Source organism: Notamacropus eugenii, chromosome 6 (assembly GCF_028372415.1).
Source record: "Notamacropus eugenii isolate mMacEug1 chromosome 6, mMacEug1.pri_v2, whole genome shotgun sequence".
Classification (NCBI taxonomy): domain Eukaryota; kingdom Metazoa; phylum Chordata; class Mammalia; order Diprotodontia; family Macropodidae; genus Notamacropus; species Notamacropus eugenii.
The window spans coordinates 74,740,254-74,767,878 of NC_092877.1; positions in this window are offsets into that span (position 1 = coordinate 74,740,254).

The following is a 27,625-nucleotide window of genomic DNA, read 5'->3' on the forward strand; positions in this document are numbered from 1 at the left end:
AGCACAACAGCTCTGTAGACCTTCAGTTTGGTAGTCAGTCTAATACATCTTCTCTTCCAGACCTTTCTTCAGAGCCTCCCAAACACTGAGCTAGCTCTGGCAATGTGTACATCAACCTCATTGTCAATGTGTACATCCCTGAAAAGTACACTACCAAGGTAAGTGAACTTATCCACAGCATTCAAAACTTCTCCATTTGTTGTAATCAATGTTTCCATGTATGGATGATGTGGTGGTGGCTGATGGAGAACCTGTTTTTTCTTGGTATTAATTATTAGGCCAAAATTAGCATAGACAGCAGAGAACTGATTCACACTTTGTTGCATCTCAACCTCAGAGGCTGCATTGGGTCCACAATCATCTGCAAACAGAAAATCATGCACCAACACACCCTCCACTTTGGTCTTGACTTGTAGCCTTTTCAAATTGAAGAACTGGATGAACATGTCATCAAGGTCAATGTCAAATGGTTATGTGGAGATGTATCCAATGTATAATGTACAAATATACAATACACCCATACCAATATATAATGTACCTATGATTTACATGGGTAGGATAGGTATATATTTCCTGAAAAAATCAAAATAAATACTTAATATGAAACACACAGACAGAAGAAAACAGAGTGCATTTTTAAATTTGCATATCTGAACCTTGCTCTTTCTGCCACTTGGGAGCAGTAATCAATGCAAGTCAACATCTAACTGCAACTTGTAACAACTTAGAACATATTGCTGAATGTGCACACACCAACAATATTTGTGTAGCCCCATTTTGGTGAGACCAGCATCCTTACTTCCTACTCCTACTTTCCATGAAACTGTCTTTGAGACTTAATTGGAGTTTAGAAGACTAAAGGCTGAAGCTATTTATTTTACTTCCTAGTCAGTTGAGTAAAAACAGCCACAAGGAGCTCTAGACACTCTGATATTTGGCTGGTAGCTTCCCATTGGCAACTAGAGGGTAACGGAACTCTGATCAGTTGAATCAACTTTCAGTATCCTAAATTTAGTCATAGTACTATGACTAAATAAACCTCTTTTTGTTAACTGTTGAATGACCTCTGGGTGTTTCTTCTGATGCCAATATCACTATAAAGGATGGGTCTAAGTTGGGTCTACCCCAGAACATCCATGATTTTCCATGATCGTTTGAGGAGTTCTAAAATTTATAGGTGGGAAAGAAAAAGGATAGTTGGTTGAAGATAGTTTGGTGGTACAATGGATAGAGTATTGGACTTTTAGTCAGAAAAACGTGAATCCAAATCGTTTCTCACACACTCACTGGATGTGATTACCCTGTGCAAGTCACTTAAACTCTCTCAGCCTCAGTTTTCTAATTTGTCAAATGGAAATAATACTATAACCTTTTTTATAGGGTTTATGTGAAGATGATTTAAAGTGCTTTGTAAAATGTAAAGCACCATATAATGCTAGCTCTTTTCATAATCATCATGAATTATCTCAATGATTTCAAAATGAAGTATGGGTATCAGGAAAAAGGACCTTTCAGGTAGATAAGGAGGTACTTTTTAAAGTTAACAGAAAGGAACAAATCCTTCCTTCTCCTAGAGTACATTTATTCTACATCTCATAAAATGTAGATATAAGAATTCAAAATGAATTTCTCCACATTTTTTCTTGCTTACTATTCTATGGAGCAGAGTAAACTGACAAAGAAGGAACAAGATAGTTTCTGATGATTTTCTTTCATTTTCTGTCTCTTATTAAATGATTTCACAAAGATATAAACCAATTTTCAAATGTAGACACTTTGATCCGATACTAGTATACGAGAGTTGGCTTATCAATGACACCAATGCCCGTATATGAAGGAGATTTGCCAGTGAATGATAAAGAGCTTTTCCAAAGCTCAGATGCATCAAAACAATACAAAGGTTGACCGTATCTAAAAATTAAAACTTGGTCTGCAAAAATTCAAGAGTGAATAAATCGTAGAATAAGTGGTAGTAGCAATGGGATACAATTATTATTATTTTCAGTTGTTTCAAAGAAAATCCACTTCATTAGCAAATAGTCTGTGGATACAATATTAATGCACTTGGCTTAATTCTCCTCCTCATTCTCTGTAATAAATCCTATCTCTGTACACAGGCAGTATGGGAGCAGAAGAGGATTGCATAAGTATGCAAATTTACCATAAAGAATTACAGACTCATTAACTTGGGGTCTGATTTGGAATTGCAGAATTTAAAGGGATGTGGAAGCTTCAGGAAAAGTTCATAGAGGAACATCCAAATAAAAGAGCATGGATTTAGACTCTATACCTTTTCAAAAATAAAAGGAGCCATGTCATATCTCCGAGTATGGGGTTGCCTAAACCTGCAAAGATAAATGACTGTCTGTCTAGTCCTTGTTTCTCCTTAGCAATTTCCAGAGATCCTGATTTCCCAACATTTCATGTAGTGATAGGGTCTGAAAACATATTTATTGAAATGGATCTTTGGATTTTTTTTTCAGTATTTAATTACTTTTACATCACTCAGTTCTGAACATACTATTTAAAAATAACCTTCAATATAAATTCCTCATGCTTGCAAAATGAATGCAATTTTGTTTACAATAGAACTCTGACACACTTGATCATTATAAAGTTCCCAAACATATATAACTACAGTGTATGGGTCCTCCCCACCCTGAGAAGAACTTACTGCTTTGGTCAGTTTTCTATTCGATCTCCATGGCTTTCCATCTTTTAGCCATGCTGCTTGCAGACAGTGCAAAAAAACAAAAATGTCTGGAGAGTTTACTATAATCCAGTAATGTTTCAATAACTTTATAGGCCAAGAAATTGGGATGAATAACTAATCCCTTCAGATGAGAATAAGAGAAGGTGAAGTAATGTCTCACAAAGAAAAATATTAATATGTTACTGAACTGAGAATGTAATAATTCTATGATAGGATGATCTATAGTCTTGCTATGAATTTTTAAAAATTCTCTCATTTTTTGAAATAAAATCACTTCTGTGTCATTGCATATTTAAATTTCAGCTCATTCCTGTAAAATGAGATGCCTTCCAATCTTGGAACATAAAGCATCACCATGAATCCTTCAGAACATTTCACAGCTGTTTAAAGTATCATTAACACTTTGTCCCATCCCACTCTGATATTCCCTTCTCGCCCCGTTGCTCATGTTTTTGGCTCCAACTTAGGGTACCTTCATCCCTGCCTCCCCAAAACAACCTATCACCAAGAGTTTAACACAGTGCCTGAAGCACAGGAAGCACTTTAAAATACTTCCTTCCAATCTTTCTTCTTTCTTCCACATTGATTATAGTCTATTTTGTATTATTGTGATTTATGTCCGTGACTTTTCTTTTTCCCTAGTCCATAAACACCATCGCTGGTTACTCTAATACTTCATTTCCTTGGAGTAAAAGAGAAGAGTAAAAGAAGATGGAGGCACCAAGATTTTCAAGAGAACTGAAACCTGTGCATAATTATACACAGGTGAGATAGCTGGCAAAGACTTTGGAAAATAAATTATGCAATCTGTGTAAAAAAGGCTTATAAACCTTAAGGTACTATACAAATACCAGATAACTTTAATTTATCTTATTATTTTAAGAGTGTGTCTATGTCTACCCTCTTACTTTACAGATCAGTAAACTCAAAACCAAAGAGGTTAAATGACTTGCCCAAGGTCATGTGGGTATTAGCAGTTGAGCTGGAATTTAAACTGGGATTTAAACTCTGATTCCCTAGCCAGCTCTTTCTGCCACACCATCTTGCTCTATAAGAAGCTATACTCTGAGTGAAGAACAAATACTGTGAAATCCTAAGATGATGATCTTTCTCCCCACCTAGATCTTAGGTGCAAATTTTACCTTTATGGCAATAAATTCAGCAGTGTCAGTTTCATTACAACTCAGTCACTCACGCCTTTCTGCTCCTCTCCCCCCTCGTAGAATTGCCCACTGGCCTTCCTAATTAACCACATACTCACTTTTCCTCTCTACAAGTACAATGGACTAAACAGAGACAAAAAAAGTAACTATAAAGCAATGCAACTATTTTTTTAAACAACTATACCCAAGCTTAATTTTACACAAGTAAGCATTGGTTCCTACAAAGCTAAAAAGCCCCAGGATAATAAAATATTATGATATAGCAAAATAATGGAAAAAGTAATAGGTTCAGAGACTGAGGATATGAATTCAACTCCTTTTGAAACCACTGCTATGTCCCATTATGTGCTAATGAAATCTGAAATTTCAAGGAATACAAAGAAAGCCTCATACCCACTTGATCTAATAAAAGAGTTTATAGATAACTTACAAATGACTAGTGGAAGAAGCCCTCATATAAGAAGAAGGTAAGAAAACATTGCATCTCTCCTCACCATTATTCTGGGCCCCAGGCTTGACTTGGAATTGGAAAATGAAACTGCACATGAGAATTCAACCTATGTAATTGATTTTCTAGAATCTATAGCCTGATGCTGGATGTTTGAGACTATTAGGGACTCTGCATTCATACTGATGTAGAGAAAGGAAGCCAGAACTGTTCACAAATGCACCAGTTTAGGATAGGCCATTTAAGTTGGATGTACAGTTCCTTTGGTTTCCCAGGCTGTACTTTCTGCTTTTTATCCTACTCTTGAGCTCATTTTATCTACAGGTTTCCTTAGCCCTGTCTGACCAGTTTTCATTTCACTTCTGTGGGTGCTCAGGTCCTTATTTAGAAAATGGTACTTTTGGACTATACAACTCTGAGCTTAGAATGATGCATAAGGCATGATTTTGCCTCCAGTCTTCAGGAGCTGTGGAGGGGTAGGCAGTAGACGCTCCTCTACTACAAATTCCATGTGAGCTGACAAGACTGACGAGAAGTAGGTTAAGTTCTGACCTCCAACATTTACTGGCTGTTTGACTCAAAACAAGTCACTGAACTTCTCAGTGCTTTAGGTAATGTTTTAAGATTATATATCTTTTATAACTAAAAAACAAAGAAATTCACGATAACTTTATCATGTATTTCAAAGGAATAACAAGTTGTACATAATAGATTTGCAGTTTCATGTGCAATCATCTTTTTTATTATACTGTTATGGAAACACTTTTTTATTCCATAAATGAAAAATGAAATAAATAAAAATTTTAAAAGAAGACTATAAATTTCAGAAAAGGGTGCTATATTACTAGAGTTTCCTGCACCAATGAAATCAGAGGTCCAGTCCCTTTCCTATTGTTTTGTAGAACTTCAATACTCCTGAAAAGTACATGAGTCCCTTACTTTATGGATAAGCAAATAAGCCTATGGAGAAGAAAAGAATGAATGTATGTATGTGTATTGCATGTAAATGTAATGCAGGTAGACGTCTACAAGTGTCCCAAAAGTTTTATTGCAGTTTTAAGTTTTGAAATCTTTATATATGTAAAAAAGCTCTGCAAAAACTTAAAATGCTATATAAATGTTATTTATCATTATTATATTATTTCATCTTATTTATATATTATTGTAATTGTTGGGTACAATCAGCTGAATGATGGCTTACTGGCAGCTAAGTAGCACAATGGACAGAGAACCAGGACTAGAATCAGGTTGACCTGATCCAGCCTCAGACACATGCTAGCTGTGTGACGCTGGGCAAGTCTCCTCAGCTGTAAAATGGGAATAATAAATGCCACCTGCATCCCAGGGTTGTTGTGTGGATAAAATGAGATGACAATATATATAATTATCCATGTATAATTATGTAATATAATAATAATATATAATAATAAATATGTAATATGTAATTATAACAAATATAGCAAGTGATTTAGTAAAGTACTTTGTACATAGTAGGTTTTATGTAGATGTTAGTTATCATCATTATTATTTCTTTTAATGATATCTTTGGGGGTGAGGTGAAGAACATTATTGCAGTACTATGGGAACAGATGTCCGTTGCATAAGAAACCGTCTGTGAAAAGAAGCAAAATTCAATAATAAAATCTGTGTTTTATTTATACAAGACTAAGTGTGGTGACTATGTATTAGATTAATTTATCATTAATTGGTTTGGGTTTATAATTAATTTCAAAACAGCACTAAAACTTCCTTTCATTGGGGAACTATAATGATAAATAATGCATCCAAAAGCAAAGTCAAAGGAGAAAGCATTGGTCTGAAAATCCACACACACGATGACCAAACTGATGAAAAATTCTATAGATTTTTTGCCTGGAAAGATGCAGAAGTCAATATAATGCCAGACTTCCTTCCAGAGAAACATTTCTTGAGCTCCTTAATGGGAGGCTCTGTCACCTTAAGCTCTGATGTTGTTCAGTCTCACAAATTAAAGGGTCTAGGTTTGATAAAATAGGCAGAAGCATCTTTATTTTTCCCCTTTGTATGATTTACTAAACCTCAGAGTCTTTCCTTCCATTTTTTATTACATAGCCTATTGTAGGGTGCCATATTTAACTAAGGACTATGTCTTAATGATAAGTAACATTATATTGCTAATGGTTGTTTAACTGTACCTTTTAACTCAATTGACTTGTAAGAATAAAATAATCTCTCACATCTTATTATGTATACGTAACATTATGTCTTGATTTTGAAGCAATTTATAAACTAGTTTAAACTATATATTCCCTACTGAATTTAAATTTTAGCATTAAAAAGGGACAAATATCACATTTCTGTAACTACGTGGAAGAAAATATTTCAAAGATAAGTTATAATAGTCTCTTATGTTTGCAAATACTTAGTCACCCCTGTCTTTACTTCTCACACTTCCAAATATACACATATACATCTGCAGACCATGGTAGCATTCACCTTAACCATTGTCAAATCACCAATGCCTCTAAATTAAAGCATCCCTATGGAGATTAGAATAGTATGACAGACACAGAATTTGAAAACAGAAGTCCCAAGAGATTAAATCTTTTCACTGGACCTTCATAGTTCACTTCACTGGTCACTCATAGTTGCTTATGGCCTGTCCCTTGGTCAATTGCATCAATTATATCACCAATCTCATGAAGGAATGTTAATTTTTTCCTAAGAGGAACTAGGAAGAGCTAAGAAAATGCCACATTTATGTAGGTTGCATGCAAAAATAATTCTGATGAGCAGCCCTTTTTTTACTGCTTTACCATTTTGGTTATTTTCATTGGGATGAACATGTACTAAAACCCCGGTCACTATATTTCTCTAATAAACAGTGTGTCTCAATATCAGCCTTAATACATAGTTAGAGTTCAAAAACTATCTTCCCTGGCATTTATTTACTCTGTCAATCTATACAACACATATTCTCATTTCAAATCTGTAATATTCCTAAATTCCCACTCAGACATCTCCATGATCCCTCAATAAAAACTCTTATAAATTAAATATGTGTGTACTAGGTACACAAGCTAGCTAGCTACATCTATTATTATTCTCTACTTCTTTGAGGCTGGTCTCTTAATCTCCAGTGACTAACACCAACTCCGAAACTACATCACTGATATCTTAAAATAGGTCTGAAGAATCATAGGCAGCTCAATATTCCTGAAGTCTTAGGCCTATGCCTGCTCCTCTTTCTTATGTACAATCTCCATTACATTCTCGATATCTGGGATTTTGACAGAAAGCTGTTAATTGCCACAAAGTAGCTGGGCAAGAAAAAAACAAAAACAAAAAAGCAAGAAGTCAACAATTTCTAAATTCCTGCTTTGAACCAGTGCAAATACAGAAACAATACAGAATCAACAAAATAGAAAAACATATCTGAAATCTGATCACTAGAATACAAGATGGGATGTAGGAGATGGTTCTGAGGGGCCAGTCATTTGATTTTGTTTCAGACTCTTTCACCAATAGCTATGTATCTCTGTTTGCATTGGCGCTTTGGCAGGAAGCTATTAGTTGCCAATCAAAGGAGCATGATAAAGTGAGGTTCATCTTGTTAGAGAAAGTGTGACTCTTGCTATAAATTAAAACATTTCACCAGCAGACTACAGAAACTGAGCTATCAGAATGGTGAATGGGTGTGACAAACAGCCAGTTTTCCATGACAGTTTGCATTGAAGACCAACTAAGCAATTAACAGGAATGATGGAATTCTCTAAAGCTCTCACTTCTAGCAAATGCTTGCAAGCAAGGGAATTTTGTGCTGATCTACATAGATCTGCGCTATTCATGAGAGAAAAAATGGTAAGAAAGATGGAAGGTTGGGTCTCTAGTCTCTCTAGACTTTCAGGAAGAATAAAGTCCTTGAAAGAATGGAAGAAGTCAATTAAAAACAAAGCAAAGAATTTGAAGAGGCAGAAAAATCATTGTCAGAAATTTCCATGAAAAATGCAATACAGAGGACTAAGAAAGGCAACGTGCCATTGTCTATGGGCACCGTCTTGGGAATTAGGAAAACTTGGGTGATGATTCTGTCTCAAACACTTAGTAACTAGGTGAACATGGATGAGTCTCATAAGCTGTGTCTTAGCTTCCTTATGTATAAATTGAAGGGACTGGACTTAATGACCTCATAAATTCCTTCCATATCTAATCTATGATCTAATTGTTCCTGTGACTACTGAACATTCAAAATTATTTAATAGGAACATATTCTTCCTAAAGAGTTGTGAACTGGACAATTTCAGAAAGAAGGTTTTCCAAAAGGGCCACCAAAAATATGTTAGGCATCAATACTCTTACGGAGAAGGGAGAAGGAGTAATTAGAGATCTCCTGCTAAGGGATATTAAAAGTTTCCATATGTCCACTCGCCATGAAAACTATTTGGTTCTGCCAGTTTCCAAATACATATGATGAATCTTCTGAAATGTTAGAACTGACATTTACTACCCAATATTATACATTCACGTGGTGATAATATTCTAACTTCCAGAAGAAACCTAGAAGTATTGATAGGTATCATGATGTACTTGGAAACAAATGAAGGAGCTGAAAATCACTGGAGCATATTATTATCAAAAACTACATTGTAGGTGGAGATTTTGAAAGTGACAGGCACATTTGGAAAGACAATGGCTGGTTCAAGAGGTGGTGTCTGGCTTGTAAGAACCAATTCATAGCAAAGTAAGCAGAACCAAGAGAACAGTACACATATTATATATATATACATACATACATACATATATGTATATAAATACGCACACATATATGTACATATTTAAAACAGGAATATATAAAACAAACAACTTTGAAAGATTTGAGAATTCTGATAAACACAATGGCAAACAGTCTAGAAGACTGATGAAAACACTTCCTTACAGGTAAAGGATCTAGGGTGCAGATGGAAATATGTTATTTTGGACATGGCCAATGTGGATTTTTGTTTTACTTGACTATGCATCTCTCTCTCTCTCTCTCTCTCTCTCTCTCTCTCTCTCTCTCTCTCTCTCTCCCTGTCTGTGTTTAATTTGATGAAGGGATATGGGAGAGAAAGAAAACAGGATTTCCTTAACTGGAAAACAATTTTTTAAAAAAGATTACGTCTGAGAATTGCATTTGGATTTGTCAACACCTTAAAATGAATGACCAGCTCTTGAAAAGATTCTAGACTAGAGTCTTCTTAACAAGTGATGTTAAAAGTACATTCCTATTATACTTGGAGGCTTGTAAGTCTATTTCAGAGGGCTTTTTAAATGGAGAGATATTTGTAAAAATCACGTGCATTTGAAAAGTGTATTTGAAAAGTCAAAAAGCAGAGTAGGATATACAATCTATAGGATGTCCCAAAAGGTCTTAGTGAACTTTTAAGCAATTTAAGCTTAAAATGTATTAAGTCTCTGCAGATACCTTATGTGTATATCGATTGGATATAGGTGTATACATAAATATCTATATCTATACATTTATACATATATGTATATACATAGATATCTATGTCTATTGGAAAATCCTTGGAGAGGATTAACAGAAGTCAATAAGAGAACCAGCATTACAATTCCTGGACTCAGCAGCCTATTCACAAATACGAAAGTTATGTACAATAAGCAAACTCCACAGGAGAGCTTAATGCAAGAAGGAAAATTTGGCTTTAAAAGGATCACTGTGACATGGTAGGGTGCAATTTACAACTGGAGATCGGCAAAGGAGGCATTCAAAAGGGAACATAACCAAACAGGGAGTTCTTTTTGAAGGTGATTTATGGTTTGAGTTTATTGAAGAACTGGTTTTTCAGTTCAGTGATTTCTGATGCTTCCTTTTCTAGTTTGTTGCTTTGGGCCATTTTTTTCTAGCTGTTTTTAACCAATACCAAATGGTTTTGATGTGTGCTGTTCTATTGGTGCCATCCCTTCTTCTTTTCATTTTCCTTATTTCCTTTGATATGATTTTTTATGTAATCTCATATGTTTTTGATATGATATTTCCTTTGATATTCCTTTGATACTGACCTTTTGTTTCTTCAGATGAAAGCTATTTTTTCTAGCTCTGTAAAGTAACCTTTTGCTAGTCTGAATATATGAGCACAGAAAGGCAGTCTGAACAAAGTTAGGCACTACCTTACGTATATTCTACTATAAATTCAAAATGGCTATATGACCCAAATATTACAGTTTATATCATATAACTGATAAAAATGTGTAATAACAATAAAACAATGAATTAAGAAAACTAAGATGAGATTGACACTCCCCTAGACTACACAACCCACCTAAGGCATCACAGCAGCCACTTGAAACCCAGGGATTCAGGAGAAAATACACAATAGTAGCTTACCATTTCTGTGTACCCTGAAAACAGGTGAAAAAGTATAAACACAGTTTTCTTAGTATATTTAAATCATGTATCCAACCAAGCCAGACATAAAATGAATACACCGAAACTCTGGATTCAGTATTTCTACTCCTTCCAGGAAATGAAACTTGGGATCCAGTATAAATTGGATCTCACAAGAGCTGGTGTTTTCCTAAGGCTTGGTTGTCCAGTCACTGGCAGGACCTCTGACTGCTTCTGGCCTCACAGCTCATTTTGGAGTAGAGCGAGTACACTCAGCAATGGGTCCTACCATAAATTCATATTTCTCTCTCCAACCTTCAGCCCTAACTCCCACTTCCTGCTGCACTGTTCAGCATTCCAAAGAGCACTCATAGCCAAAATCCCTGTCACTTAGGGTGCCAGGGTAGGGGAGAGTTAGGCAGAGTGAAAGAGATTGTAGACTTTGAGGATAATTTTGTTCTTCAAGAGAGAAACTAAGGGAACAGCTGCTATTGTATACCTGCTTCTGAGCAAGGAAGAACTAGCTGTTACAATAGTAATGATAAAACTATTCACGGGACATAACCAGGTCACCCTAGAATTTCTGCTGGAGGAGAGGAAATCTGAACATAGTCTCCTGTGCAGCTTGCATTTGAAGAATTGCATATAGAAAGGGACATGTATCTCATGGTCTAAAGTTCAGTAGGGTAAGTCAGTCCAAGAACATAGGTCCATTCTCAAAAATTAAATTCTAGCAAAACAAACATGAATGACTGGAAGAAGTAAGAAGGGAAAAGGGGGAGTATCTAAAGAGATATGAAGAAATCTTTTACCATCTGAAATTATATGTTTATATATACATATATTGTGTCTATCTACCTATCTGCCATCAGCAAAGATAAATCAAATGCACAAAATAGGGAGTAAAATCTTGGATAAATCAATTTGTCTTTAACAGAATAACAAAACATTAATAAACAAAAAATATATTAATACTGTATGATTTCTGAGTCTGTTTCCATTAATTTAATATTTTTATTTCTTTTCTTTTTGCCTAAAAAACAAAGCCTAACGTACTTGAACATTTTTAAAGGTAAAATAGGTCATTATACGTACATTTTAGCTTCTGCTATCCTCACTTCTCACTACTATACAATTGGTTTAGTGAAAATAGCACTCACCCTGGGTTAAGAAGACATGAATTCATAGTCTTTCTTTTATTACTTTTATTACCTTTTATTACTTTATTACTATGTGACCTTGGGTAAATCACTTGATGTCCCTGAACCTCAGTTTCCCCATCTGTAAAATAAAGGGTTATGATTCTTGAGGAACCTTTATAACACTGAATCTATGATGCGCTGGTATAGGTCTTTCTATATATTTGCAAGTTTCATATTTGGTTTTATATCACCGTAACATCAATAACATTAATCAACCAGAATGTATTCATTCAGTCGTTCTCTAGTTATTAGACACTTAGGTTGCTACCACAAATAAGAAATTTTTTTCTACCGATACATCGTTTTTCCTTTTAAAGATGTTTTAGGATTAGAGTCAATGGTTGGGTCAAAAAGGAAGATCAATTTTGTAACTTACTGCATGTTGCCAGATTGTTCTACAAAATGTTTGTATCTGTCTAGATTCCCACTAACAATGTATTTGAAAGTTGGGCTCCCTGTAGGCTTTTCTGCCAACACTGAATTTTATTAATTTAAGCTATTTTTGCCATTATTGTGGGTGTAAGATGGAATCTAAAAGTTGTCTCAAATTGTACTTCTCTAATTATTAGGGAATGTAAACATATTTTAGGTGGTTATTAACAATTTATATCTCTTCCTTCAGTCAGTGTCAGTCAGCAAGCATTTATTAAACACTGTGTACCAGTCAAAATGCTAAAGCACTGAGCATACAGATACTAAAAAATGTAAGACAATTCTTGTTTTGAGGGAGCTTACATTTTTCAAAAAAAAGTCCTTTTTTGTCCTCTATTGCTTTTATATATATGTGTATGTATGTATATGTATGTATGTAGACACACACACACACACACACACACACACACACACACACACATATATATATATATATATATATATATATATATATATATATATATATATATATATATATATATATATATATATATATATATATAGTCAGAGTTATAGTTTTAGTTATTCACTGCTTACTTACAATTTCTGGATGCCAAACTTTTATCTGATATATTTGCTGTAACTCTTTTTCACCACTTTTTTTTTCTTTGGGGGGTAGCTAGGTGGTAGAGTGGAGAGAGTACCAGACCTGGAGTTAGGAAGACCTGAGTTCAAATCCACCCTCAAAATTTTCTAGCTGAAAATTCATAGCTGTATGACCCTAAGAAAGTCATCTAAATGAGTTTGCCTCAGTTTCCTCATCTGTGAAATGAGATGGAGAATGAAATCATGAACCACTCCTGAGTCTTTGCCAAGAAAACCCCCAATGTGGAAATGAAGAATCAGACATGACTGAACTGAATTTTTCTTTTGGTTTTAGAGGTATTCTTTTTTCTGGTGCAAAAATCTCTTATTAACCATATAATTTTTGTCTTAAAAATATCTTCAAGTCCCTCTAAAAAATAATTTATTTTTTTCTGGTAGTCTTAATGCTATATTTAAGTCATTAAACCAGTTAGAGTTTATGCTGTGTTTTATGGCAGCACTCAAAGAAAATAAGTTGCAAAAAAGATTATTAATCTTCAATGGTAGAAGAAATTCCCTAATCTGGATTTCCCTAGACTATGGAATTACAGATTTGAACTATAATTTAAATTAGATATCTAAAGCTATTTCCCCCATGTAGTTATTGACTTTTCTTGGTAATTTTTACTCTATTACCATAACTATCTTGCTCACCTATGTTGATATCCCCAGCATTTTGCATAGTATCTGCTGCATAGGAAGTGCTAAAAATGCTTTATTTCTCTATGATTCCGTTCACTAATAATGTTGTTCTTAAAAAAGTAAATTGATTTAAGAAACACTAACCACTTATGTATACCGGTTTCTAACTCTGGATTCAGTTCCAAATGATCTTGCTCTATTATTTATTTATTTTTGTCAAGGACTGGCAAGTTTTATAGTTACTGCTTTGTAACATATTTTGATCTCTTGTAATACTTGCTCACATTCTTTGGGATTTTTTTTCATAGTTCTTCCTGATGTGATTTCAGAAGTGTGAATTATCTCAAATGCTTATCTCTCTTCTTTCTAAAAAAATTAATTTATTTTTAGTTTTAACATTCATTTACACAAGATTTTGAATTCCAAATTTTCTCCCCATCTCTCCTTTCCTCCCCCACCCCAATATGGCATGCATTTTGATTACCTCTTCCCCTAGTTTGCCCTCCCTTTTATTTCTACCTCCCCCATCCTCTTCCTCTTACTTTTTGTAGGATAAGATAGACTTCTATGATCCATTGGCAATATATCTTATTTTCCAGTTGTATATAACTTGGAATTTTTACCATTTGCTTTTAAAACTTTGACTTCTAAATTCTCTTCCTTCTTCCCTCCCCACCCACCCTCATTGAGAAGGTAAGCAATTCAATATAGGTTATACATGTATAGTTATGCAAAGCACTTCCAGAATAGTCATGTTGTGAAAGACTGCCTGTATCTCCCTCCATCCCATCCCACCACCCACTAATTCTATTTTCAACTTTGATCCTGTCTGTTTTCAAAAATGTTTTCTTCTGACTATTTCCTTTCCTAATCTGCCCTCCCTTCTATCATCCCCTACCCTTATTTCCTTCCTTCTTACTTTCCTGTAGGGTAAGATACCCAGTTGAGTGTGTATGTTATTCCCTCCTTAAGTTAAATCAGATGAAAGCAAGGTTCACTCATTCCCTTTTACCTCTCCCCTCTTCTTCTCCATTATGAAACTCTTTTCTTGACTCTTGTATGAGATAATTTACCCATTCTATCTCTCCCTTTCTCCTTCTCCCAATATATTCCTTTCTCACCCTTCAATTTTACTTTTTAGATATCATCCCATCACATTCAACTCATCCATTTATCTATCTATCTATCTATCTATCTATCTATCTATCTATCTATCTATCTATCATCTGTCTATCTATCTATCTATTTGTCTATCTATATTTCCTCCCACTACTTTAATACTAAGCAAGGTCTGATGAGTTACAAATATCATCTTTTCATGTGGAAATGTAAACAGTTCAACTTTAATAAGTCCCTTATAATTTCTCTTTCCTGTTTACCTTTTCATGCTTCTCTTGATTCTTGTGTCTTAAAGTCAAATTTTCTATTCAGCTCTGGTCTTTTCATCAAAAATGATTGAAAGTTCTCTATTTTATTGAAGTTCCATTTTTTCCCTGGAGTATGATACTTAATTTTGTTGGCTAGGTGATTCTTGGCTTTAATCCTAGTTCCTCTGACCTCTGGAATACCATATTTCAAGCCCTTCTATCCCTTAATGTAGAAGTTGTTAGATCTTGTGTTATCCTGATTGTATTCCCACAGTACTCTAATTATTTCTTTTGGCTGCTTGCAATATTATCTCCTTTACCTGGGAACTCTGGAATTTAGCTACAATATTCCTAGGAGTTTTACTTTTGGGATCTCTTTCAGAAGGTGATTGGTGGTTTCTTTCCACTTCTATTTTATCTTCTGGTTCTAGAATATCAGGATAATTTTCCTTGATAGTTTCTTGAAAGATCATGTCTAGGCTCTTTTTTTGGTCATGGCCTTCAGGAAGTCCAATAATTTTTAAATGATCTCTTCTGGATCCAGGTCAGTGGTTTTTCCAATGAGGTATTTCACATTGTCTGCTATTTTTTCAATGTTTTGGTTCTGTTTTATAATTTCCTGATTTCTCATAAAGTCATTAGATTCTATTTGGTCCATTCTAATTTTAAAGAAATTATTTTCTTCAGTGAACTTTTGGACTTTTTCCATTTGGCCAATTCTGCTTTTTTAAGGCATTTTTTCTCCTCATTGGCTTTTTGGATCTCTTTTGCTATTTGGGTTGGTCTATTTTTAAAGTGTTATTTTCTTCAGTATTTTTTGGGGTCTCCTTTAGGAAGCTGTTGACTCATTTTTCATGATTTTTTTGCATCACTCCCATTTCTCTTCCCAAATTTTCCTCTCCTTCTCTTACTTGATTTTCAAAATCCTTTTAGAGCTTTTCCACAGCCTGTGACCAATTCATATTTCTCTTGAAGGCTTTGGATGTGGGAGCTTTGACTTTGCTGTCTTCTGGTTGTATGTTTTTGCTCTTCCTTGCCAGCAAAGTGAGATTCTGTAGTCTCTTTTCTCTCTCTTTGTTCATCTTTTCAGCCAAATACTTGACTTTCTAACTCTTTATCAAGGTATGACTCTACTTCCAGTACGGTTGGGGGTGGTTGTACTGTCTCAGGCTTCAGGAGTTTTGTATCAGCTGCTCGATCCTCCACCATCTGTGGGCTCAGAGCTCCAGAAGCTGCTGCTATTGCCACTGCCTGTGTTGCCTCCTCCTCCTCCTCTAACCCAGGGCTGGGGCTGGACCCAAGCAGGACTGCCCTTCCCCAACCCCTACTCAGGTTTAACAGAGTTTTCCCACTGGCCTTCTTTGCTGTCTTTGGAATTTTTGCTTTGAGAAGCCTGGAAACTGCTACAGCTGCCAGCAATTCAGTCCTCTGAGGCCTTCTCCAATCCTGTCTTTGCTGGCATGGCCCATGGTGGACTGTGCTCCACTCCACTCCCAGCCCAGTGTGACAGTGACTTCCTGTCAACCTTCCAGGCTGTCCTGGGCTGGATATTTGCCTCACTCCATCACTTTGTAAGTTCTGCAGCTTTAGAATTTGTTTAGCATCATTTTTTACAGGTATTTGCAGGTGTTTGGGGGAAGGGTTCAAACAGGTCCCTGCTTTTAGTCTACTCCTGCTTATCTCTCATCTTGAAGGAATTCCTGCCAATGTTTGAGATAAAAGCACAAATTGAATGCTTATCAAGCTTACAGATGATTCAAAGGTGAGAGGGATAGCAAACATAATGGACACTAGAATTGGTATCCAGAAAATTCTATAGGTAAAATAATGGGCCAAATCTAATAGGATAAAAATTTAATAGGGATAAATTTTAGGAGTCTGCCTGCTTATCCCATCCTTGACAATGTAATAATTTTCTCATGGTACCTTATTACCTACCAGCAGTTTGAAATGGAAGTGATAACAATTCACATCTGCCCAACTGGTTTCATTCAAAAACAAAAGATCTCAGAAAAGTAGGTTCAAATTAATCATTTTTAATATTATTGCTTTTTATCATTTGCTATCAGAGGACCAATGACATCATAGAGTGATCTTGACCTGTGGGTGAATTGGCCTTAATAGAGGCAGTGTTACAAAATTTGTCAGGCTCACTCCCTCTTCCAGAGTCACCAAAGTCCAGTGGCAAGAAAAACATCAGGATTATTAAAGATGGCCTGGAATACAGTGGAAGTCCTTAGAGTCTTTGATGTATGATGGAGTTGTAAGCCCTTCATAGCCTCTGCTTCAGCCACCATAATGATTGTTGGAACAAATTGTTCTTATCTGCCTATTCCATTATGGTGCAGAGGATGGGAGGGAGGGAGGCAGTTTTCCCATGCTTGTTGTAGATGTCCCCTAATTGACTGAGAGGTCTGAGACCCATCAGTTACCCTCAATCTGGTTTAGCCCATTTCCTGAGATACTATTGGAGTATGACCTCTGTGCATGCTACAGCTTCTTGGAGCCACAGGTGAAAGTTGAGTGCCAGGTAGACAAAGGTGGATGAGAAGACCCCAGAGCTTGGCAAGTCCTCGCTCAAGAGGTTTTAGTAATTTTTGAACACCCACATACCCCCATTTTTAAAAACATTAGCTGGAGAGTGAGGAAGTGCCATCTTCCTATGAACAGATCCTAGATCTGGGCTTACAATGAATGAATTCATACCCTAGTAGAGCCTGCCTTCTAAAAGAGAAGATCAGACCCTACTCACAATCTCTGGCTTGTTATATGCCACTTCCAGATGGTAACTCTAGGGGTGTGAGTGTATGTAGGGAGAGTGGGAGTGGGTATGGGTGTGGGTTCATAATTTCTTAAATGGAGCTTTGGTTTGTCTCATATCTAGCTTTATCCCAAATGAGTCCCTGAATGGGGCTTAGCTGAAAAAGGCCAAAGTCTCCCACTGAATCCTGGGCTGTCTCCAGTGATCCTGATGAATATCTGGTCACTGGATCCAGATGGCTCCGGAGGAGAAGTGAGACTGGTGACCTGCACAGCCCTCCTTCCCTCAAAACAAAGTCAAGTGCAAGTCATGTCATCATTTCTCTTATGTCATGGTGAAATAGGCATTTGATCTTCACCTCCACTTTGTACTCTCTAAGCAACTTAATCCATTTTGCTTTGTCTTTTCTTTTTTCTGTCTACAGGGCTTAGCACAGTGCTGAATATCAGTAAGGGCTTAACTAATGCTTGTTAATTCATTATGACAAGCCAGGACTCATCCTCTGGGCAATGGTGATCTTTTCTCTTGGTAAGTTGTTACAGAGATCATCTCTTGCTGAGTAATTAGAACTGGAACTTACGGATGCTAATAATAGCATTTATACAGCATTTAGTATATACCAAGGCAGTATGCTAAGCATTTAACAAGTTTGCATAATGTTAAGGAATATTAAGGTGTCCTCTGAATTTGTCTTTTTGACTTGCCATATTTTCCAGAACCTCTGGACTCAGGGTATGTGGGAGACTCTGAATATGTCAAGGACAAAGGCATTCCCTGAGATCACATAATTTGTTGTTTTCATCCCAAACTGAATCCCTCTTGTGTCCTTGGGAGTCAAGACAGGTGCCAAGACAGGTCTGAGCTACCAGCAAACCAGTCAGGCTGAAAAACTGCAGATCCTCCTATCTTCATGGCCTAGCAATTCCCAAGGGGAAAGAATGAGACTTGTGCCTTGCTCCTCTCCTTTGCATGGGGTTTTGTCCTTTTCCCACCTCTTCTGCACCTTTCACCCTGCCATGTTATGCCTCTTTAGGAGGAGATCTGTGTTTTCTCCTTCCTTTACTATGCTGCTGTGAATACACAATCTTTGGTATGGATTGTGAACTCTTTGGGTTCCACATGTATGTTCATTCCTCTTATGATAAACCTAGTTTCCACATAAGCTTCATGAAATTGTGATTACCTGTGGACAATATAACTGCTCAATCACATGTGCTTAGGAAAAGAAAGACAAAGCAAAAAGCACCATGCTAAAACATTTAATAAACATTATCTCATTTGATCTATTTTTGCATGTAATAACTTTGCTTCCAGAGCTAAGAATATCCATGTCCATGTCACTATTCAATCACTTGTGCTCAGGTAAAGAAACACAAAGCAGAAGGAACAACTAAAGAATTGCATCCCAGTCCTGTATATTAATGCATGTTCTTACTGCCATATGCAATCAACTTCCTTAGCCACAAGGGAGAGAAGAAAGTAAGATCTCCCTCACTTTCACCTTTACTGGAAGTTTACGGGAGAGCTCAAAGGGGAACAATCATTTATTAAGGGTCAACTATGTGCCAGGTACTGTGCTAAGTACTTTACAAATATTATCTCATGTGATCCTTGAACAAACCCTGGGAGGAAGGTGTTATTATTATCCCTATTTTTTAGTTTAGGAAACTGAGGCAGCAGAAGTTAAGTGACTTGTTGAGGGTCACACAGCTAGTTTCTAAGGCTGAATCTGAACTTAGGTCTTTGTCTTCAGGTCCAGAGCTCCAAGCATTGATTGCACCACCTACATGTCAACTAGGATTCCCAACAAGCTCTAGGCAAGAAAAGATACCAGACATGGTTTCTACTTTTAAATGTATTAAGTAGATAGCAAATTTTTCTCAGTAACCATTCCACTTTTATATAGGCCTTCTATTTCCATCAACAAGTCCAAGGACTCATCAGGAGCTTCTGGGGATTATTGCTTTTCAGCAAGAGGCCAAAACACACACATCCTCAGAAGTGACCATAAAGAACAAGGCATTTCCTAAGGAAGAGAGATCATGTGCTGATAGATCAAGAGAAGTCCTTAAGGTTATAGATTTTGTATATATCAAAGCTGGAAATTGAATCACTTCTCATTGACTGATTGGGCCAGTATTCTATCTGGTACACCATGCTGCCTCTTGCCTAGCACATAGAAAGTACTTAATAAATTATGTTTTTGTCCTTTGTTCTCAGAGAGGACCATGACATCAAAATGATGACATGACTTGCAGTTGACTTTGATTTGAGTCAAGAGCTGTGCAAGGTCACCAACCTTACCTTCTTCTCCTGAGCCATCTGGGTCCAGTGGCCAGATATTCATCAGGATGACTGGAGATGACCATGAAGGATGCAAAGTGAGACCCTGGCCCTTTTAGGTTAAGGTCTTATTACAATCTTACTTTGAGTGAGATACACCCATTCAATGAATAGGCTTCTTTAAGTTACTTAAGGGATGGCCCCTTTAATCAAAAAACAAAAAAAATCAGGGAGGGGGAGACCCTCAGGGTTCCTGGGTAAAGGAGAAACAATTACTATTTAGTTATTCCATCCACTCTGTGTCAGGTGGATGGGGACTTGTCCATTCTATGAGCTCCAGAGTGAATTGGGTTAAAGGCTTGATCTTTAAGCAAGAAATGTAGCCAGTAAACCCAAAGGAAAAAAGGCAGCTTTTGGCAATAGAGTTTACCTTACCCTGGGCAGAACACTAGAGGAGAGGAGAGGGAAGGAAAGGGGAGGGGAAAGAAGGGGAGGAGAGGAGCTGCTATTCACTCATGGCTTGTGTTTGTCCTTTGTTCTCAAAGAGGACTATGACTTAATAAATGCATGTTGATTGAATGAGTAGTATGAGCATTCTCTCTCAATTTTATGCTAATTTCTAATTCTACAAGTTTTCTTCTTTATGTTGTCTGAAATGAGTGCACAATAATATTTGTTCTTGTCAATTGCACTGCCTTTTGAAGGATGAAATTATCAGCAGATAATAATTCTGTTGTTTGTAGAGTTTTGCTCTAAAGTGATAAGCCCAGAAACATTATTTCTACTGCCCACATGTAAACTGTAGGTACACAGACATACCCATAAACATATCTGACCTGATACAAGCAGTTCAAAGAGAAATGCCTCCAGTAGCACCTTCAAAACACTGTGAAGTTCCATTAAGGCACTATGCATGCACTGAGTGCTCAATTAATATTTTAAAATGGCAAAGTATAGGGTAATTGAGATGTTTAGAGACTGTGGTATAGTGGAAAGAATACTGGATTTTGAGTTAGGAATTTGAGGTGTAAGTGGCAGCTCTGATACTAGCTTTGTTACTGCAGGGAAGTCACTTTGCCAGATTAAGTTCCAAGGTCCTCATCTGTAACTTGAGGATAACAATGCACTACTTCCTCACAGAGTTGTTTATAAATCTTAAAACTCTGCAGAAACATGTGTTGGTATTGGTTTGTGACTTAGCATTGCAATTATGTCATATATTACAAGGAATTATAATGTTAATTTTGCATATCACCTGGCACAAAGTTTCCAGAGTAGTATGTCCAACCCCGAATCTGTTAAGAAAAGAAAAGAAAAGGTCCTACATTCCAATATCAACAACTCTTAGCACCCTGGATGATAAGTTTTAATACCTTCAAAAAAAGCCTTAGAGATCATCTAGTCTAGATGTCTAGATGTTTTCACCCTGGAGTCCCCTGATATGTTTCAGGGGATCTGTGAACTTGGATAGGAAAAATATACTAATCTCTAACTAAAATTGAGCATTTCTTTTGATTATGAATGTAAGCCAAAAAGCATGGGGAAGTTAGGTGATGCAGTAGATACTGTACCAGACTGGGATTAAGGAAGACTCATCTTCCAAAATTCAAATATGGCCTCACTTACTAGCTTTGTGACCCCAGGTAAGTCACTTAACATTATTTGTCTCAATTTCCTCATGTATAAAATAAGCAGGAAAAGGAAATATTAAAAGCCACTCTAATATTTTTGCCAAGAAAACTCCAAATGGGTTTGTGAAGAATCAGACATAACTGAAAAATGACCATACTAATATTACCAGTGTCTGAAGCCAAAAAAGTAAAGTTATTTGACTAAAGTCATATATACAGTATAGTGCTGGGTGAATTATTTGGGGCAAGTAATCCTTTTTATGGGGTTTCATTTAACTAACAGAAATTGGCATGTATGTATGCTTTTACTGAAAAAAGAGTTACTTAAAATATCTGAAATTGACCAGGTGAAATTGTATTGAATTGGTTTCCTCATTTTTAGTTAGCTCTCTGTAAGATGAATGTTGGATTTCATGCCATATATACCACTTCATTCCTCTACTTTATTGAATTTTGTGGGTTGATTTGTGGGTTGAATAGATATTACTCCAATATAACATGCAGAAGTTGTAATTCTTAAAAAGCACACTTCAGTGACTATTAGAGACACTGTTGAGGCTGTAGGTGTGAGAAAGTCAAGAATTTCGAGGATTATTTAAGCCAACAGTAAAACAATGTCAGTCTCAGTAAAGCACAAAGGAAAACATGGAGAAAAAAGAACACCAAGAAACGACAAATTGTCACCATGCAACAAAATTAATTAATTTTGAGAAAATAGGCAAGCATCTTCAGAGGAATCTGTCATGTTGGCCGAATTATTGATGCGTCATACTGTGGTGAGGCATTGGCTTCCTGAAATTGGAAAAAACATCAAGAAGCCTGCTTTATAAAATAAAAATCTGCTAAATTTTGCTATGAAGAAGAAACAATACTTCTCATGGACAAAGCAACATAAAGGCTGGAGTACTGAAAATGAGAAGTAAGGTATTTTCACTGAGAGAACTCATTCTTTCATTCAAGCCTATATTAAAACTAGTGTCAAAGAGAAGTCCAGGTGAATCTATTAGATTTGAATATATTGATCAGATTGTCAAAACCACAAAACTGTTTGGGGATTTTTATTTTTACTTGTAGAAGACATTGGAGTCTTTTCCCAACTGAGAGAAAGATGAATGGTGTTGAATATATTGACATACTATTAAGTAGAATTTTTCAGGAATCACAGGAATTCCCACATGAATATAAAATATTGCAAGACAATTTTGTATCATGCCACAAATCTTGAAAAGATAATAATCATATCGAAGAGATGGAGATAAATAAACTGCACTGGCCAAGGAACCCATCTGATTTATAACTCATTGAACATCTATAGTTTATAATCAAGACTAGACTTGGAGAAATGGACAATTCACCAAAGGTTCATTTATTAGCTAATGGATAAAAAATGTAATATTACAATGTACCATTAAAGAATGTGTCAAAATCTTGAGATTTTAATGTCAAATCATATAGTGTAGCAGGGAAACTTATTGCATGTCAAATTTTTTTAGATCTAAAAGAATTGCAAAATTTACATTCTATTCTGTCAATAAAATGTAATTAACTGACTTTGTCCTAGTTATTTTGTATGCTTTGGTAAGTGTCAGAATTAGGATGTTTCCTAAGACACTTTGGTTCAAATATTGACCCTGTCCCTCATGCCAGCTGACACAATGACAGGTTGAGGTAGGAAGATAGTAAAAACTAACATAAAAAGAGCAATGTGAATAAACACGGTAATGTGATTTTACTCTTACTCTGACCTGAAGTAACTTGAACCTCCTGTCTGAATGAAACTGCTAATCATCTATTTTCAAAAGGCTCTAGAATATGGTGGAGTAAAGGCAGGTACTCTCCTGAGCTCTCTCCCAAACCCCTCCAAATGCCTTTAAAAATGACTCTAAACAAATTCTAGAGCAGTAGAATCTACAAAAAAAACAGAGTGAAACAAATTTCCAGCCCAAGACAATTGAGAAGTTTGGCAGGAAAGATCCATTGCACCAGGCTGAGAGAAGAGCACAGTCTAGCACATGCTGCCCAAGCATAGACCAGGCCCTAGCAAACCCAGGGCAGGCCTCAGGGAACTAAATCACTGGCAGCAGTGACAGTTTCCAGACATTTTAGCCATAGACATCAGAGACAGGTCATCAGGAAAGGTCTGTCACACCTGAGTGAGAGATTAGTGCAGTCCAGCAAAGGCTGCACCAGCACAGCCCCTGACCCAGCAAACCAGGAGCAAGCCTTGGGAGTAACTGAATCAGCAGCAGCAGTGGCCAGCTTCTGGAGCTCTCAGTCCATAAGACAGTAAGGGGTGTGAACAACTGGTCAAAAAGAGACTAGAGGAGTCCCTTTGCTAGCACTGAGGCAGGACTCTGTTGCTTTGCTTATGGGTCACAGTCCTGGGTGGCAGTTCCAGGGCAAGAAGGAGCATTATCATAGCAGAATTTGGGGCAGTAGTGGGAGGGGACCCTCCTCACAGATCTAGGGCAGAAAAGAGTGCTTGTGGTCACCCATAGACCAGAGTACAGGTCAGAAGAGAAGTAAAACACTTGTCCTTAGATCATAGACTTTTAAATACAAGACTCAAGAGAAGCATGAAAAAGTAAACAGGAAAGAGAAATCACAAGGGACTTATTAAAGTTAAACTGTTTTCATTCCTACATGGAAAAATGATATTTGTATCTCATAAGACCTTTCTCTTTATTAGGGTATTTAGAAGGAGTAAATACAGACAGAGGGCATGAATGTGAGTTGAATATGAATGGATGTTATCTAAAAAATCAAATTAAGGAGTGAGAGAGCAATGTACTGGGAAAAAGGGAAAGGGAGAGGTAGAATGGGGTAAATTATCTCACATAAAAGAGGCAGAAAAAAGCTTTTACAGTGAAGGGGAAGAGGGGGGAGGGGGGAGAGAATTATTGAACTCATCAGTATTGGTTTAAAGGTGGAATAACATAAACACTCAGTTGGTTATAGAAATCTATCTTCCCCTACAGGAAAATAGGGAGAAAGGGGGGCAGATTGGGGTAGTCAGAAGGAAGCACTTTTGAGGAGGGATGGGGTGAAATGAGAAAGAGAATAAACAGGGGAATGGGATAGAATGGAGGGAAATATAGTCTTTCACACTATTACTATTACGCAAATGTTTTGTGTGACTACACATGTATAACCTATATCTGCTTGCCTTCTCAAGGAGAGGAGATGGGAAGGGAGTAAGGGGGAGAATTTGGAACTCAAAGTTTTAAAAATGAATGTTTTTGCATGTAACTGAGGGGAAATAAAATACCAAATAAAAATTTTAAAAAATACAAGTGAAGATTTTTAGCTTTGCTTGAGTATTTTTAGGCTGTGAACTCTAGATATCTATTACAATGAACACATTACCAACTTACAAACATTTCTCAATGTTTTTGAAATGTTTAAAAAAAAATAAATGTAGGTCATAATTCCTTTTACTTTGGGAATATTTCCCAAGCTGAACCTCAGATTGTAGGAGAAATGTTTTCAGAATATAGGCATAACAGTCAATGTAACTATCTATATGAAAATTGTATATGGTTGTAATGGTGAAATTATTTGATAGATGAAAATTATCTCTTGGTTAATTCCTTAATAGTGTGTATTTTCAGACATAAATCCAAAAATGTGTCAAAAAAACCCCTTTGTCCTAATCATTCTAAAAATAACCCAGTAACTTTATGTATGTTGCAGTCATTATCTAACCTGCAATGTATGCTCACTTCATGGGTTAGCTGATTAGTAATTGGGTTTGAAAAGAAGTACAAGAACTCACTATTCAACTCACTATAACAGAAAGAAGTAAGATTTCTCTCAAACACAACACTAAAACAAATGTCAACCAGGAGCCCTTTGGCTGGGGAGTATAGTCATTTGTGGGCAATGGATGACAGGCCCAACAGTGATCATTCATCCTGAGCCCTGGGTTCACAATTACTGGAGGTACAACAGATCCTGTAAATATACAGTTGAGAATGTAGAACTGCACTCAACACAGTTGTCCCAAACATTGAGTGATTTCAAGGCAGAGTTTTTTCTGTCCTGTGGTTAAATAGAAAAATACCACATAAATGGGTTTCACTGAGTTGACTTCCATAAAGCAAAATACTGTTGAATCTGAGATCTTAGTCAGCAACTTCATCACTGAATGACAAATTGACTTTGTATGCAAAGTCAATGTATACAGGCTGAAAGACAGCATTTCATTTTGAAGAGTGCTAGACTTGGGATCAGGAGAGATCTAGGTTTGAATCCCACCTCTGACCTTTAATACCTCTGTATGCTTCAATTGTTTTGTTTTGTTTTTTTTTTTTTTTTTGCTTGTCTGCTCTTTAATTTGTAAAATGCTGTTAATAATAGTAATCTCTTCCTGTCAGGGTTGTTTAAAAGGTCCATTGAGACAATATAAGCAAAGTGGTTGGTAGACTTTAAAGGGCTGGGTAAATATCAGCTATGTTTTTTGTTATAATATTCAAGGAGGAAGCTAAAGGAAGCTACCTCCTGAAGAAAAAAAACAAGTAAAAAAGTAAAATTTGAAATATGACTACCTATCTCTGGCAAGAGTTAGAGTAGATAGCAGGTTACTTTTAAATAATATTATTCAGAAATTCTTTAACAAGAAATATTTCTCATTAGTCATTCCAAGAAACAGTGACTCACTAATACATGAAATGCAGTGATTCTTTTTAACTTGTTTAATATCTCTTTTTGTGATATTCTAAAGTTGGTTACCAATGCTTACTCCATTGATGACATGATGACAGCCATAAAAAATTAAAAGAATTGTGCAATGCTATTATTCAAGAAAAATAAAGAAATTTATTTTTTCTCAATTGCACATAAATATTTTTAACATTTAAAAAAATTTTTGACTTCCAAATTCTCTCTCTCTCCTCACTCCCTTTCCTGAGGTATTAAGCAATTTGATATAGGTTGTACTTGTACAATCATGCAAACATATTTCTGTATTACTCATGTTGTGAGAGAAAATACAGACCAAAAAAGTGAAAAATAGTATGCTTCAATCTACATTCAGACTCTGTTAGTTCTTTCTCTGGAGGTGGACAGCGTTTTTTATCATGAGTCCTTTGGCATTGTCTTGGATCATTGTATTGCTGAGAATAGTTAAGACATTTACAGTTGACCGTCATACAATCACTGTTCTCCTGATTCTTATTGCTTTATTTTGCATCAGTTCATGCAAGTATTTTCCAGGTTAAGAAAAGTAAAATATTTAATCTTCTAGATTCATAGCATCATAACACTGAAAGGATCCTTGGAGTTTTTTTGTTTGTTTTTGTTTTTTCAGAGATGTTCTAATCCAACCTTTTATTTTTACAGATGAAGCCAAGTCCAAAGAGGTGATGTGATTTGCCCCAGGTTCATAGCCTGACTCTGCCATTCACTATAAGTGACCTTAGTAAATCACTTCTCTGGAGTTGGCTTCATCTACAAAACAAAAAAGTTGAATAAGATTATCACTAAATCAGACTCAGCTCTAAATCCTCGGAGATTCCACCAAAGTGGGTCACCTGACTAATTAGAATGAAGCTACTTAGGGTCAGTCATACTTCAAAACACAAAGATCCATAAATCCATCCATGTGGATACTTCCTATATCAATGAAGATCTCAGCCTCTTTGCCACTTAGTAAATGATCTTTGAGAGATGCAAGGGTCTACATGTCAAAACCTCTCTGCCTTTGTCCATTCTTGGCTCCTTCACTCCAGTCTCTTGGGAAGAAATGATTATCCTTGTGAAGACCAGAGCCTTCTACACATGCCTTTGATTCAGTTCGCTACCATTCATTTCCCTTCCTCTTTTTCTCTCACTTTCAATCACAATCTATCTACTGACTCTTTCTCATTGCATAAAATGCACTTGAGCAGTCATCTTTAAATCTTATCTTGACTGTGATCATCTCAAGTTACAGTCTTATTACTTTTTACCTCCCATTCCTTAATTACCCAATTTAGTTTTCAAACCCTTATTCTACTGAAACTGCTTTCTTAGAGGTGACCAATGAACACTA